This window comes from Equus asinus, chromosome X (assembly GCF_041296235.1).
Source record: "Equus asinus isolate D_3611 breed Donkey chromosome X, EquAss-T2T_v2, whole genome shotgun sequence".
NCBI classification, from domain to species: Eukaryota; Metazoa; Chordata; class Mammalia; order Perissodactyla; family Equidae; genus Equus; species Equus asinus.
In genome coordinates this window covers 110,248,489-110,261,942 of record NC_091820.1, presented here as the reverse complement: position 1 = coordinate 110,261,942, position 13,454 = coordinate 110,248,489, and the positions used below count along the sequence as shown (strand labels likewise).

Genomic DNA, 13,454 nt, shown 5'->3' with positions numbered 1-13,454 from the left:
TCCAGAGGAAGAAGCTGAGGTACTGAGAGGTTAATAAGTGGCAAAGCAATGATACAAACTAGGCAGTCAGGCTCTAGAACCTTCATTCTTAACCACTACCTGGTGTGGTATGCAGGAACCAATAAGTTAGCCGATAAAAGAGCTATACAGGGGCCAGCCCAGTGGCCAAGTGGTTAAGATCACGCATTCCGCTTCAGCATCCTGGGGTTTGCTGGTTTAGATCCTGGGCGTGGACCTACACACCACTCATCAAGCCATGCTGTGGCAGCATCCCACATAGAAGAACTAGAATGACTTACAACTAAGATATACAACTATGTACTGAGCTATGTATGGGCTTTGGGGAGAAAAAAATAATAAAAAATAAAAAGAAGGAGATTGGCAACAGATGTTAGCTCAGGGCCAGTCTTCTTCACCGAAAAAAAACCAACCAAACAAAAGGGCTATACACATATGAAACCATTAAACTCAAACTTAAATTAGTTTGATTCAGAAACCTGGCTTAATACATAAAAATGTATTAAGCACCTAGTATTCTGTGCCAAGCACAAGGCTAAGAAGTGGTGGTACAAAGATAAAGGCATGGTCTTCATCCTCAAGGAGAAGCAGGACAAATAACAAAAGCTTACTGAGCACTTACTATGTACTGGGCACTGTTCTAAGTAGTTCACATGCATTAACTTCCTTATTCGTTACAAAAATCCCCACGAGAGCAGTACTATCATTATTAGTAGTAGTAAATTGAGATGAGACAGATGAGAAACTGAGGCACAAGGAGGTTAAGCAACTTGTAAAAACCACTATTTGAACCCAAGCAGCCTAGCTCCAGAGCCCATGCTCTTCTCTGCTACACTCTACTGCCTCTTCTGTTTACAACGATACACAACTCTAATATAACATAGTATGTGCTAGAAGACAGAAAGAGAAGAAGTGCTATGGAAACGCAGAGAAGGAAATGATTAATTTTGCCTGAGGGGGGGCTTAAGGATGGCTCTGCAGAACACGTGACATTCGAGCTGGACCTTGAAGACCTAAGAATAAGAAAGAAATTCAAATACAAATGGTACATGGAGACCAGTAAAACTTGTATGTGTTTTCAAAGCCATCATGAATAAAACACAAAGCTGAGAAGCAAGCCCGGCTCTACACCATCTTCCTCTGCTGAGGCCACTTCTTGCCAAGGAACAGGGAAATACTCAGTAAAACTGTGGCCTGAATTGATACATTAGTCCTCCCACTTGGTTCAAACTCTACCTGGGGTTTAGTCATCTCACAGTATCTGTAGGAATTTCTTTTCCTCTCCCTTCTGTACCACAGATAATGTTTCTGGAAGGGGACCACAGGCTCTTTAGTGTAACTGAGGCCAGATCCTCCAAGGCTGGCAAAGGAAGCTGGAATCGCCATGCGGGCGAGGGAAACAGCTAGACCTTACAGGCCCAATTTTTTCCACACCTCGAGATACTTTCTCTTTTGCTAACTGCAGAGGTTCTAAGTCATTTTCTTGAAGGGTGTTCATGGGTTTCCTTAGAGTTTGTTCCACTCAAATCTGTTGAGGACTTCCCCTCCCTCAACATCTAGCTTCTCTGAAGATTACTGGCTACTATGCCAAGAAACACATGTGAATAAGGACGAGTTAACTCCAACAACCAGCGAGTACTCCTGGGGCAAACTTGTGACTTTTTCTGCCATTCTAAACACCTTCTCTTGACCCTACACACCACTCAACTTACTGCCTCGTTTCTCTGCTCTTCTTTCCAGCAAAAGTCTTCAAAAGATTTGTCTATACTCCCTGCCTACAATCTTTCTCCTCCTCTTCTCTCTTGAACCCACTCCAATGAAGATTCTGTTCACTGAAACGGCTTTTAACAAGGCCAACAGTGACCTCTATGTTGTTAATTTCATTGCTTTTTTGTTTTTTTAAAAGATTGACCCTGAGCTAACATCTGTTGCCAATCTTCTTTTTTTTCTTCATCTCCCCAAAGCCCCCCAGTACATAGTTGTATATTCTAGTTGTAGGTCCTTCTAGTTCTGCTATGTGGGACGCCACCTCAGCATGGCTTGATGAGTGGTACTAGGTCTGCACTCAGGATCTGAACCAGCGAATCGGAGCACACGAACTTAACCACTTGGCCATGGGGCCTGCCTCTCTATGCTGCTAATTTCTATCGAGCATTCTCAACCCTCATCTTGCTTGGCCAACCAGAAGTACTTTTTACAGTTGATTATTCCCTCTTCCTTGAACAAGTGCCTTCTTCACTTGGTTTCCAGGACACCATTCTCTTCTGGTTTTCCTTCTACCCTACTGGCCACATCTCGTCATCTCCTTTGCTTATTCCTCATTGTCTCACTAACTTCTAAATGTGGGAGCGCCCCAGGGCTGGGTCCTTGGTCCCCTTCTCTTCTCTAACTACTCTCGCTCTCTTGGTGATTGTATCCATCTCATAGCTTTAAATACTATCTAGATGCCTGTGACTCAAAAGTGTTTATCTCCAGCCCTAACCACACTTATGATTGCCAGGTTCATATATCCCACGGCTTACTCAACATCTCCACTTAGATATCTAACTGGCATCTCAAATTCAACACATCCAAAATTGAACTGCTCATATACTCACAACCCTGTTCTTGCCACAGTCTTTACCATTGCAGGTAGTGGCAACTCCATCCTTCTAGCTGCTCAGGACAAAACCCTTGGCATCATCTTGAACAGAAATGCTGTGTTACACAACTCCAGAGGGCACCAGCCACATTTTATTCAATGCTATTGGTGTTATGCAACACATAACATAAGTGACCCTGTTTTCCTTGATTCCTCTTTCTCTCACGTCCCACATCTGATTTGTTAGCAAATCCAGTTGGCTTTACCTTCAAAATATATCCAAATCCAACAATTTCTCCCCGATTCCACTGCTAACAGCCTGACCCGAGCTTGTCCCCTCATAACTTATTATCCAAAAAGGAACCAGAGTGATCCTTTTAAAATATGTCAGATCACATCACTCTCTTACTCAGAATTCCCCAATGCTTCCCACTTCACTCAGAGAAAAGGTCAAAATTCTTATAATGGCCAAGAAGATCTTGCATTGTTTTTTCTCTTTGGCATTCATCGCACGCTAATAGACTATGTATTTCATCTATTTATCTCATTCATTGTCTGTTGCCCACATATGAATATAAGCTCCAGGAGGTCAGGGACTTGGTCTGTTTTGTTCACAGATGAAGCCTCAGCATCTACAACAATACCTGACACAAAGTACACACTCAACATTTATTTGTAGATGAAATAAATGAAGTAGATTGGGAAGAGGGAAATCTTTATACATGGGCCAGCATCATACCAAAACACAATATAACAAGTAAAATGCCATTTGAGTAGCCAGCTAGTGCTGGGACCAAGCGGAATCCCAGGAGATGTTCAGTTCCTAATTCTTACTGTTTGTTTTTCCATTGCTTTGATATTTTACCTGATGTGTCCTTTCTTTTGCCTCCTGAAGAAAAAGAAATTGCCCTATATATAGTAAGGAGCTCCCCCTGGTGGAAGCAACTCTGATAGAAAAGAAAACTGTAGAACAGGCTTTAAGTTATAAAGGAGATCACTGGGGACAAAGGAAGTGACTCCAACATTTCACAGGAAAAGTCCCCAGCAGAAACAAGGGAAACTAAAGATTAGATTCAAAGTACATGGGGGAACTTAGCAACTTATTTTACTGCTGAATCTCTTTTGCATCTGACAATGAGAAAAAAAAAATAATTCATTTACAGTTGAACAACATAAGTACCTACTCTTAAGGAATTTTAAATCTGGTAGAGGATGTAAGTCAAGAATACAAATAATTACAAAGCAATGAGTATGACTGCGAATGAGTGAATTGGGGCCAAATAAGAGGAGTAAACTAAGAGCTATGACTTACCCAGGAAAGACAAGGATAACTTTGGGCTGAATAAATCCAGGAAGACAACTTGGAGGGGGTGGTTCTTGAACTGAGCCTTGAAAGACAGACAAAATTTTAATAAGAGAATATTCCAGGTAAAGACCCAAATGTAGGGAAGGGCACATCACGTGGAACCCCAAGTCGGCCAATGGTGCTCTGTAAAGGTCACAATTTGGTTAACAACACAATTCAAACCCCTTCTGGAAAAGGGCAGAGACAGATTCTCAAGAGAAAAGTCCTTGGCAAAGGTAAAACAGGAGGGAACCAAAAAAAGCCCCTTTCCTTATTTTCCCTTGGATGAGAGGAACACTACTAAAAACTATGAGGGGAAAAAGATACAATACAAACTCCATGATAAATAGACCAGCTTACATACTAGAGGATTCTGAATCCACAATATCTAACGAAAACACTGATAGGTATGCAGGGTCTATTCTATTCTGTATTTTATCTGAAGGTAATGCCCAGTGAACCTCCTTTTCAAATGAGGATGTTCTCCCTTTCATTCCCTCTTGTGCACCGTCCTTCCCTTGGAGATGCCAAAATGCATCCTGAATTCATCTATCCCTCTCCATGTCCACCACCACCCTCCTAGTCTGAGCCACCATCATCTCTCACCTGGTCTAGTGCAACTTTAGTATCCATTGATGATTCTTGTACCCATTGATGATTCTTAGTATCTAGTACAATTTTAGTATCCACTGATGATGATTCTTGCCTGAAACAGTTATTACTGTGGTGCTTGCCAAATGATAAGTTTCCATTTCCATTATTCTTTCTACATTTATTAATTGGAATGCTACTGTAAACAAGTGCTTTCCCTTCTCCCTCATTTAATTATTTATTGATTCAGTTATTTATTTATATTAGTATGGACTCATAGATCCTTATTTTACTCTATGGGTTATAATCCATTACTATCATTATTTTGTTGCTTAAATTGTCCCAGATTTTGTCATTGGGAACGCCTTCAAATTGACTCCTGTATCCTTTTGACACGTCCCCATTATTCCATGAGCACTTTCTTACTTTCTGGTAGAAGACATTCCAACCTCATCCCCTGCCCCACCCCTGGAATCAGCCATTTCTCCAAGGGGTCCTGGTCCCTTTTACTTGGAGAATGATATTTTAAAAACCAAGATCTGAGTGCTAGGTGTATTCATTGGTATTGGGGTGTCATTGCTTCTAGGCTTTCTCAGCAGACAGAGCTAGAAAACATATGTATATACACAAACAACAACATCTTCTTCTGTATGTGTGTGTGTGTCTGAGGTTGTGGGGTGGTGTGTGTGTGTGTGCGCACGCGCACATATAAAACGATGCATTCACACTGATATCTCTGCTCCCCACTGGTCTTCTGTCTTTCCTTACATATAATTCTTCCTCTGACAGAGAAAAATCTCATTCTCATCATTCATGATATATTTACTTATTTGCTTGATACTAGTGCATAGATTCAGAATTGCTAGGCCATACCCCCATGGAAAACAAACCTACTAACTAGAGAATAGTATTTTTGTATACTTTTCGGGGGGTTTGGTTTTTTCGTCTTTCAGCCTTAGAACAGTAGTTCCCAAAGTGTGGTCCTGGACCAGCAGCATCAGCCTGGGAACTTGTTAGAAATCCACATTCTTGAGCCCCACCCTAGACCTATTGCATCAGAAATTCTGGGGGTGGGGAGCAGCAACTGAAGTTCTAACAAGCCGTCCAGGTGACTCTGATGCATACTGAAGTTTGAGAACCACTATGCTAGATTACATAGTCAAAATACTCTTTTCCAAAGTTACTTAGCACATCAGTCTGCTCGGGTTGACATAACTCAATACCACAGATGGGTAGCTTAAACAATAGAAATTTATTTCTCACAGTTCTGGAAGGTAGAAGTCCAAGATCAAGGTGTCACCCAGTTTGGTTTCTCCCAAAGCCTCTCTCCTTGGCTTGTAGATGGCCACCTTCCTCCTGTGTCCTCATGCAACCTTTTTTCTGTGCACATCTATCCCTGCTATCCCTTCCTTTTCTTATAAGGACACCAGTCCTACTGGATGAGGGCCCCACCCTTCTGATCTCACTTAACCTTAATTACCTCCTTAAAGGCCCTTTGGCCAAATACAGTCACATCGGGGGGTTAGGGCTTCAACATATGAATTTTGAGGGGACACAATTCAGTCCATAACACTTAGGTTAGTTATTTTCTCCTACCCCTTCAATGTGGTTGTTATTCATTTGTAATACAGTTAAGTTCCTTTGTTTCTGTTTGTAGTCCCTCTCATCCATAATGAATTTAAATTTTTTAGTATATGAAACATTAACATGGTTCTAAACATCAGAACTATATACAAAATATAAACTCAGAAAAGTGTCACTTTTCCATCCCTTCTATTCCATTCCCATTCCCCCCCCCCCTTCTACCCTGTTTCTAGCCACTCCTGTAAGTTACTAATCTCATTAGTTTTGGGTTTATCTTTCCACACAGGGGGTACTGGTTTTCTATGGCTCCTGTAACAAATTACCACAAACTTAGTGGCTTAAAACGCCACAGACGTGTATTACAATTCTGAAAGTCAGAAGCCCAAAATGGGTATCACGGGCTAAAGTCAAGGTGTCAGCATGGCTGTGTTCCTTCTGAGGGCTTTCAGGGAGAATCTGTGCCTTTATCTTTTCAAGCTTCTAAGGGCTGCCTACATTCCTTGGCCAATGGTCCCTTCTTCCACCTTCTAGCCAGCAGCACAGCATCTTCAAAACTCTATGACCCCTGCTTCCATTATCACATCTCCTTCCTCTGACTTTCTCTTCTGCCTTTTTCTTATAAGGACCCTTGTAATTATATCGGACCCACCAGGATAATCTCCTCATGTCACAATCCTTAACTTAATCACATTTGCAAAGTCCTTTTTGTCATATAAAGTAACATATTCACAGGTTCTGGAGAGTAGTATATGGATGTCCTGGGGCGGGGGGGGGGGGTCGTTATTCTGTCTACCACACAGAGACTTTTTTAAATTTGTTTTTAAAACACAGAGTGATAGATGTCATTCTTAAAATTGTTAAATGGCTTCTCCCTACTCTTAGAATGAGCCCAACCTCTTCACCCTTCTAGCCTTCTTTGCCTCCTTCCATTCCTTGAACACACTAAATCCTTTCTGGCTTCAGGGCCTTTGCACTTACTCTTCCTTCTGTCTACAATATTCTTTCCCCAGCTCCTCTCATGGCTGGCTCATTCTTCCAGTCTCATCTCAAATGTCACCTCTTTAAAGAAGCTATCCCTGATCACCAGATATGTAACAGCCTGTCTCAATTACTGTCATTTAGCCTATTTATTTTCTTTATCATTGATCACAGTCTGAAGCATATTTTTATGTATCAGTTTACCTGTTTTTTGACCCATCTTTCCCACTAGAATGTAATCTCCATGAGGGTGGAGACTGTGTATATTCTGCTGTACCCCTAATATCTATCATAGTATCAGGCACACAGTAGGCACTCAATAAGTGTTCATGAAACACATGAATGCTGCTTCAGTCCCGGTGGGCAAGGAGGATAAGTGTGTTACTGGTCTAAATAGGGTAAACAAAACAACCCCACGGTACTTCAGGGGCTGCTGATGCAGACTGTCACAATTCCCAATGCAATCCAAACAATTTCCTATATGCAATTCACTCATTCACTCAGCAAGTCTTTACTAAATAGCTAATATGCACTCATTTAATCATCACAACAACCTTACGAGGGAGCTATTATTGTTATTATCCCCATTTTACCAACAAGAAAACTGAGGTTCAGAGAAGTAGCGTGGCCAAAGATACACAGCTGGTAAGCTACTACATGCTAGCTAGACTCAGGGCCTATACCAGAGAACAAGTGAACACGGTCCTTGCCCTCATTAGTAGTGAGTCAGAGAATGAATCCACGCTTACAGGGCAGTGTGCCAAGTGTTATGATAGAGGTCTGCTAAGGGTGCTATGGGCATACTGGTAAAGGGCAGTGAAATCAGGGTGAGGAGTGAGGAGGTTTCTGGGAGGAGGAGGCACTTGAACTAAGTTTGAAGCATACGTAGATCTTAGCTAGATGATTAGAACACCAACTAGCTAGCTATTAATAGGGCGCATGCTATCATTTACCTTGATGAATTTTCTGTTTTTCTAGGGTCTGGCCTTCACCTCAGCTTTGCAGGATAAGAAATCCAATCTTGTAAGTAACCGAGTCATCCGGAATTCGGAATACTGACAGCTGCTAATAAAGCTCAGGAGAGAATGCAGTTTATAAATCAGAATGTTCATTTAACTGTAGAGTGGGCATTCCCTCCCCACAGGTGTGCCTCCTGAGACAGTTTTGTGGTGGGCCTAGAACAAGGATCCACAAACTTTTTATTTAGAGGGCCAAATAGTAAGTATTTTGGGGTTTGTGGGTAATATATGGCCTCTGTCACAACTACTCAACTCTGCCGCTGTTGGGCAAAAGCAGTGATAGACAATACATAAAGAAATGAGTGTGGCTGTGTTCCAGTAAGACTTTATTTACAATAAGACTTTAAAATAGATGGCAGGCCAGATTTCATTCCTAGGCCATACTTTGCAGACTCCTGGCCTAGAAGAACAAAAGTAGTTACATGCTTCAGATGCTTAATCGCATCAGGCTTTCACAGCCTGATGTATCCATCAATGCTACAGAGATAAATCTACCTCCGTATCAGATTGGGTATATTCTCTCCTGAACAGTGCTTAGATGGACACTCCAACGTTTGCCTCTCTAGTCCCTCCCTTTTAATACTGACCACTCTACAAAAGTCCACCCCATTCTAAAGCCTTGGGGATAAGAAAGCTCTACTCACCAGTAAAACTCCAAGGGAAATGCCAGCAGCATCAGTTCATATTCTGCAGTTATTTCACAGAGAACGCCCTGATCCTTTGTTACCTGCAGGAGGCGGGGCACTCTACATTCTTCCATGTGTCCCCCAGAAAAAGTGACAGATTGTCAATATTAATATTTACAAGAGGCAGTAGCATGTAAGCTCCATGAAAAGAGAGATTATTTTTTTAAATTAGAACCTTTTATTTTTACAAAAGCAGTATATGTTCATTGTAAAAAATTAGAAAACAAAAATAAGTAAATAAAAACATTATTTTCCCACTGCCCAGAAATTACCACTGTTAACAGCTTAGTATATATCCTTCTAGATCTTTTCCTCGGTATATATGACACATAGATACATTTTCTACCAAAATGAGATAATATATGTACATAATGCTTTGTAACCGCTGTTTTCAGTTAATGACCTCCGCCATTGCATGTTAATGTTTCCATCTCATCTAACACCCATCCATATTCAAATTTCCCTAGTTTCCCCCAAAATGTCGTATAAAGCTAGTTTGTTCAAGTCAGGATTCAATCTCAGACCACTCATTGCATCTTTAATCTCTTTTCATTTAGAATAGTATCTTTCTCAGGACAGGAATTTTGTTTGCTGCTGTATCCCCAAGCCTTGAACAGCTCTTGGTACATAGTAGTAGCTCAGTAAATATTTGTATAATTAACTAATTAATCAAAAACTTAAGAGGATGTGGGGGGTTCACCATAGAGTTTATCTCATCCACATATCACCCTCAATCTCCATTTTATAGATAATGAAAATCAAGACCAGAGAAGTGAAGTAATTTCCCAAGGATACACAGCAAGTATGTGGCAATTGCTTTCCATACCTCTGTTTATTCTACTAAACCAAGAGTAGGAAAACTTTTTCTGTGAAGGTCAGATAGTAAATATTTTAGGCTTTATGGGCCAAGACGCAAATCAGGGATATTATGTAGGTACTTATATAACAAGAGAAAATAAATTTCCATAATTTTTTATAGATGAAATCCAAAATATAATAATTGACTACAAGGTTTTGTAATACAGGTCTACTAATGAGAAAACAGAATAGAAGAATAACATTTTCTTTAATTGGGGTTGAAAGTTAGTGTTCCCTATCATCAAACTGATTGAAAATGTTCATCTGAAAAAACATTCTTAACTCACGGGTCAGAATTTGCCGACCTCTGTCCTGTATCATGCTGCTTGTCTCTGATTTGGCTTTTTCTTCAAAAGCTTGAGTGAAAATAACGTTCCTCTTAATTGACAGGTGCAATGGGTTCTGGCTTATTGCAGTTACATGGTACTAAAGTACCAATGAGGAAAAAAACTCCTTAGCTACTCCTTTAAAATGTTGATCTTGTCTTACTTCAGTTACTCCAGTACCTAACAGTTGGTAATGCCTGTCTTCTTTCATTTAAATTGCAAGAAGGTAGCTTGCATTGTGACCGTGGCTTTCATAACTAATCACGTGTTAATATCTAATGGGGCTGACCAATTTAGAAATCAGTGCAAGTGAGGATGATGAGGGGCCTGTATCAGGGCTGATTATTCTTCTTTCTCAAATAAAAACACGCTATGCTATTTAAAGACATAGAGGGAAATATCCAAAGAGAGAAAAGAATAGAAAGTGACTGCTTTTGGGGGAGCAGGGATGGCAAGGAAAGCCGGGGACTCCTTTTTTTTAGAATAGAAAGCCACATAGAACTATCCGTAATACTACGTGCATGTATAGTTTTGAGGAAAGTACATGAAAGAAAACCAGAGGCACACTAAAGCCCCTTCTGGAAAAGGCTTATTTAATACTTTCCTCCATCCTCCTCCCACCCTAGATTAGGCGTCCCTCTACTCTGCTCCTCATAGCATCCCATGCTCAACTCCATCAGAGCACTTGACACACTGTACTGTCGTTAGCTATTTGTCTGTCTCTCTGAAGGAGCCATGAGCTCCTTGCAGAGAGGGGCCATGTATTATTCATTTCAGCCCCAAATTAAAATATTTAAAATTTAAAATATTTAAATTTAAAATTTAAAAAGGTATTCATTAAAGTGAAATAAAACTAGCTAACCAAATACCACTCAGTCTAGGCAAATTAACGTCACAATGAGATACCAAGTAAAAAGAGACAAAATAAGTGTTGGTGAGGATGTGGAGAAATTGGAACCTTCATACACTTACAGATGGGAATTTTAAATGGTGCAGCCACTTCGGAAAACAGCCTGTAAGTTCCTAAAAATGTTAAACATACAGTTATCATACGACCCAGAAATTCCACTCCTATACCAGAGAACAAGTAAACATGGTCCTTGCTCTCTGTAGTGGAGAGACAGAGAATGAATCCAAGCTTACAGTGCAGTCTGTTAAGTGTTATGATAGGGATCTGCTAAGGGTGCTAGGAGAGCACCAGCACAGGGCAGTGAAATCAAGAGAATTGAAAATATATGTCCACACAAATGTTCACAATAAGCTTACTCATGCCAACCAAAAAGTGGAAACAACTCAAATGTCCATCAACTGATAAAGAGAGAAACAAATGTGGTATATCCACACCATGGAATATTATCTGGCCATAAAAACAAACGAAGTACTGATGTGTGCTAAAACAAGGATGAACCTGGAAAACATCACGATAAGTGAAAGAAGCCAGACACAAAAGACCATATAGTGTATGATTCCATTCATATGAACTGTCCAGAAAAAGCAACTATATAGAGACAGAAAGCAGGTAAGTGGTTGTTAGGGCTAGAGGTGGGAGGAGAGATTAACTGCAAACAGGCTTATGGGAATTTGGGGGGAGGGTGATGGAAGTATTCTAAAACTGGATTGTGGTGACGGTTGCACAACTCTGTCAATTTACTAAAAATAATTGTACACTTAAAATGAGTGAATTTTATGGTATGCAAATTATAAGCCTCTAAAAAAAATTCCTCGATCTATTACATTATTTAGTTTCTCAACATTTTTCCCCCAACTGGACTAGCCCATTACAAGACCTGATAAGAAGAATTCCGGTGAATGAAGTTTCGGAAGCATTTTTGTCGGTTGGGGCTTGGGGCCGTGCCGACAGAAACATTCAAGTCAGCAGCTCTCTGTCAAACTGGAAGATGTCTCCAGGTGTACAATGTGTTTGGGTTGGGCGATCCCAGTGTGTAATCTGGATAAGCTGTGGCCTCTCTGCCAGATTCAAGCGTAAGTAGGCCTAAAGCCTCTACTCTAAGCAATAAACTAGTCAGGCAACAAGTTCGCTTCTTGCAATTCTCAAGCCCTATTCATAACCAGGTGAATTGTCCTATTACGGTATATCCTTGAAAATGCTGCCTTTTCTTTTTCTTTTGGCAACTCGGTCAGCGCTTATTGGGCAATGATGTCCCGCCAGAACAGCCAAAAGATACAAAGACAGAAACTCCACCTGCTAGGCCCGCTCCCTTGGGCTACTCCAGGGGAAAACACACCTCTCCAAGGGCGGTGGGGAGGTGCAACTGGACGTAACAGCACCTCTCAGAGCTGCGAGAAAGGCTGAGACCAAGTCCCTGCTTCTCTGGGTTGCGGGAAAGGAGTGAAGTGTCTCCTCCCAAGGCTCCTGGTGCCCAGGAAACTCACGCGCCTGCTTGTCACGGTCGCCAGGAGGCTACAGATAACGGCGCCTGGACTTCAGTCGCCGTCGCCGCGGCAGCCCCACCGTGAGGCCCGCGGAGAGCGAGAGGAGGAGGCGGTGGAGGAAGGAAAGCCGCTCGAGCGGACTCACAGCTGTCCCGGGCTCCACCCGGTGGTCCCCACTACCCGGCGCGCGGCTCCCTGCTCACGCGGCCGCCGCCCCTCCGGGCACGGGCTATTGTGTCGCAGCGCCCCCTGGCAACTGGAAGCCGGAAAAGCTGGCGCCGCGGGCACCCGCCGGCTGGAGCATGCGCAGACGGCGGGAGGGCGGCTTCCGGTGCGCGGGGTCGCCCAGGCCGAGGTCAAGGGCTCTGCGGCAGAAATGGCATCGCCGCTGGGCCCCGTGAGGCCGGAAGGAGCGGACCCAGACCTAGCAGGAGTAGGTGAGGGCTTTCGGCTTCTGCCTTTTCCTCCTTTCTCCCCAAGGGGAAAAGGACCCCAAAGAGGGCAGAAGGGGCAGATCTCTATCTTGAACCTGAATCCCAGATCCCTTCTGCAAAACCGGAACAGAATAAGGCAGTTTTGTTGAAGGTGGTTTTTCTTGATGTTCCTGAAAAGATGTATTGGTAGCTGCGTGAATGGGGCTCATTATTACTTCCCTGAGCCTCAGTTTCCTCTTATATAAAATAAGGATAATAATAGTGCCTACTTCACAGGGTGTTTGTGAGGATTAAATAAAATAACCCACCTAAAGGGTTTAGCAGACTGGTTAAAGCTAGCTATTTAATTTGTCAGGGCTTAGCAAACACCTAAGAGCAGGTGTCATCTTTCCTCAGGATTCAGGGAAACACAGAGATTTTGACACCACAAAATAAACACATCCTAAGGTGAATTATTCGTAAAAATGTTATGTATATGAGAATTAAAACAGTCTATCCCCACACTCAGCCTGGACACAGAAACAAAACCACACCTTACAATCTACATAAATATGACTTTGCTAGTCCATTGTCTTCATTCACGTTACTTTTCCAGGACTCCCCTGTCCAGGCAAATAATTTCCTCGTTACAGGAACTTCC

The 13,454-nt window shown here is 42.0% G+C and overlaps 1 protein-coding gene across 11 annotated transcripts in view; it reads right to left on the bottom strand.

The window, feature by feature from the left end:
- Positions 1-12,649, bottom strand: part of LONRF3 (LON peptidase N-terminal domain and ring finger 3) — a 194,318-nt gene extending 181,669 nt beyond the window's left edge. For 2 of the 11 annotated variants that reach the window (XM_070502781.1, XM_070502772.1), the window contains exons 1-3: positions 8,761-12,649; positions 8,051-8,171; positions 3,912-3,987 (exon numbers count right to left, since the gene is read on the bottom strand). The gene's annotated coding sequence lies outside the window, so the exon portion shown is untranslated. The remainder of the gene's footprint in view (positions 1-3,911; positions 3,988-8,050; positions 8,172-8,760) is intronic. The other 9 variants (XM_070502775.1, XM_070502779.1, XM_070502780.1 and 6 more) reach the window with 9 other exon arrangements.
- Between the last annotated feature and the right edge of the window lie 805 nt (positions 12,650-13,454).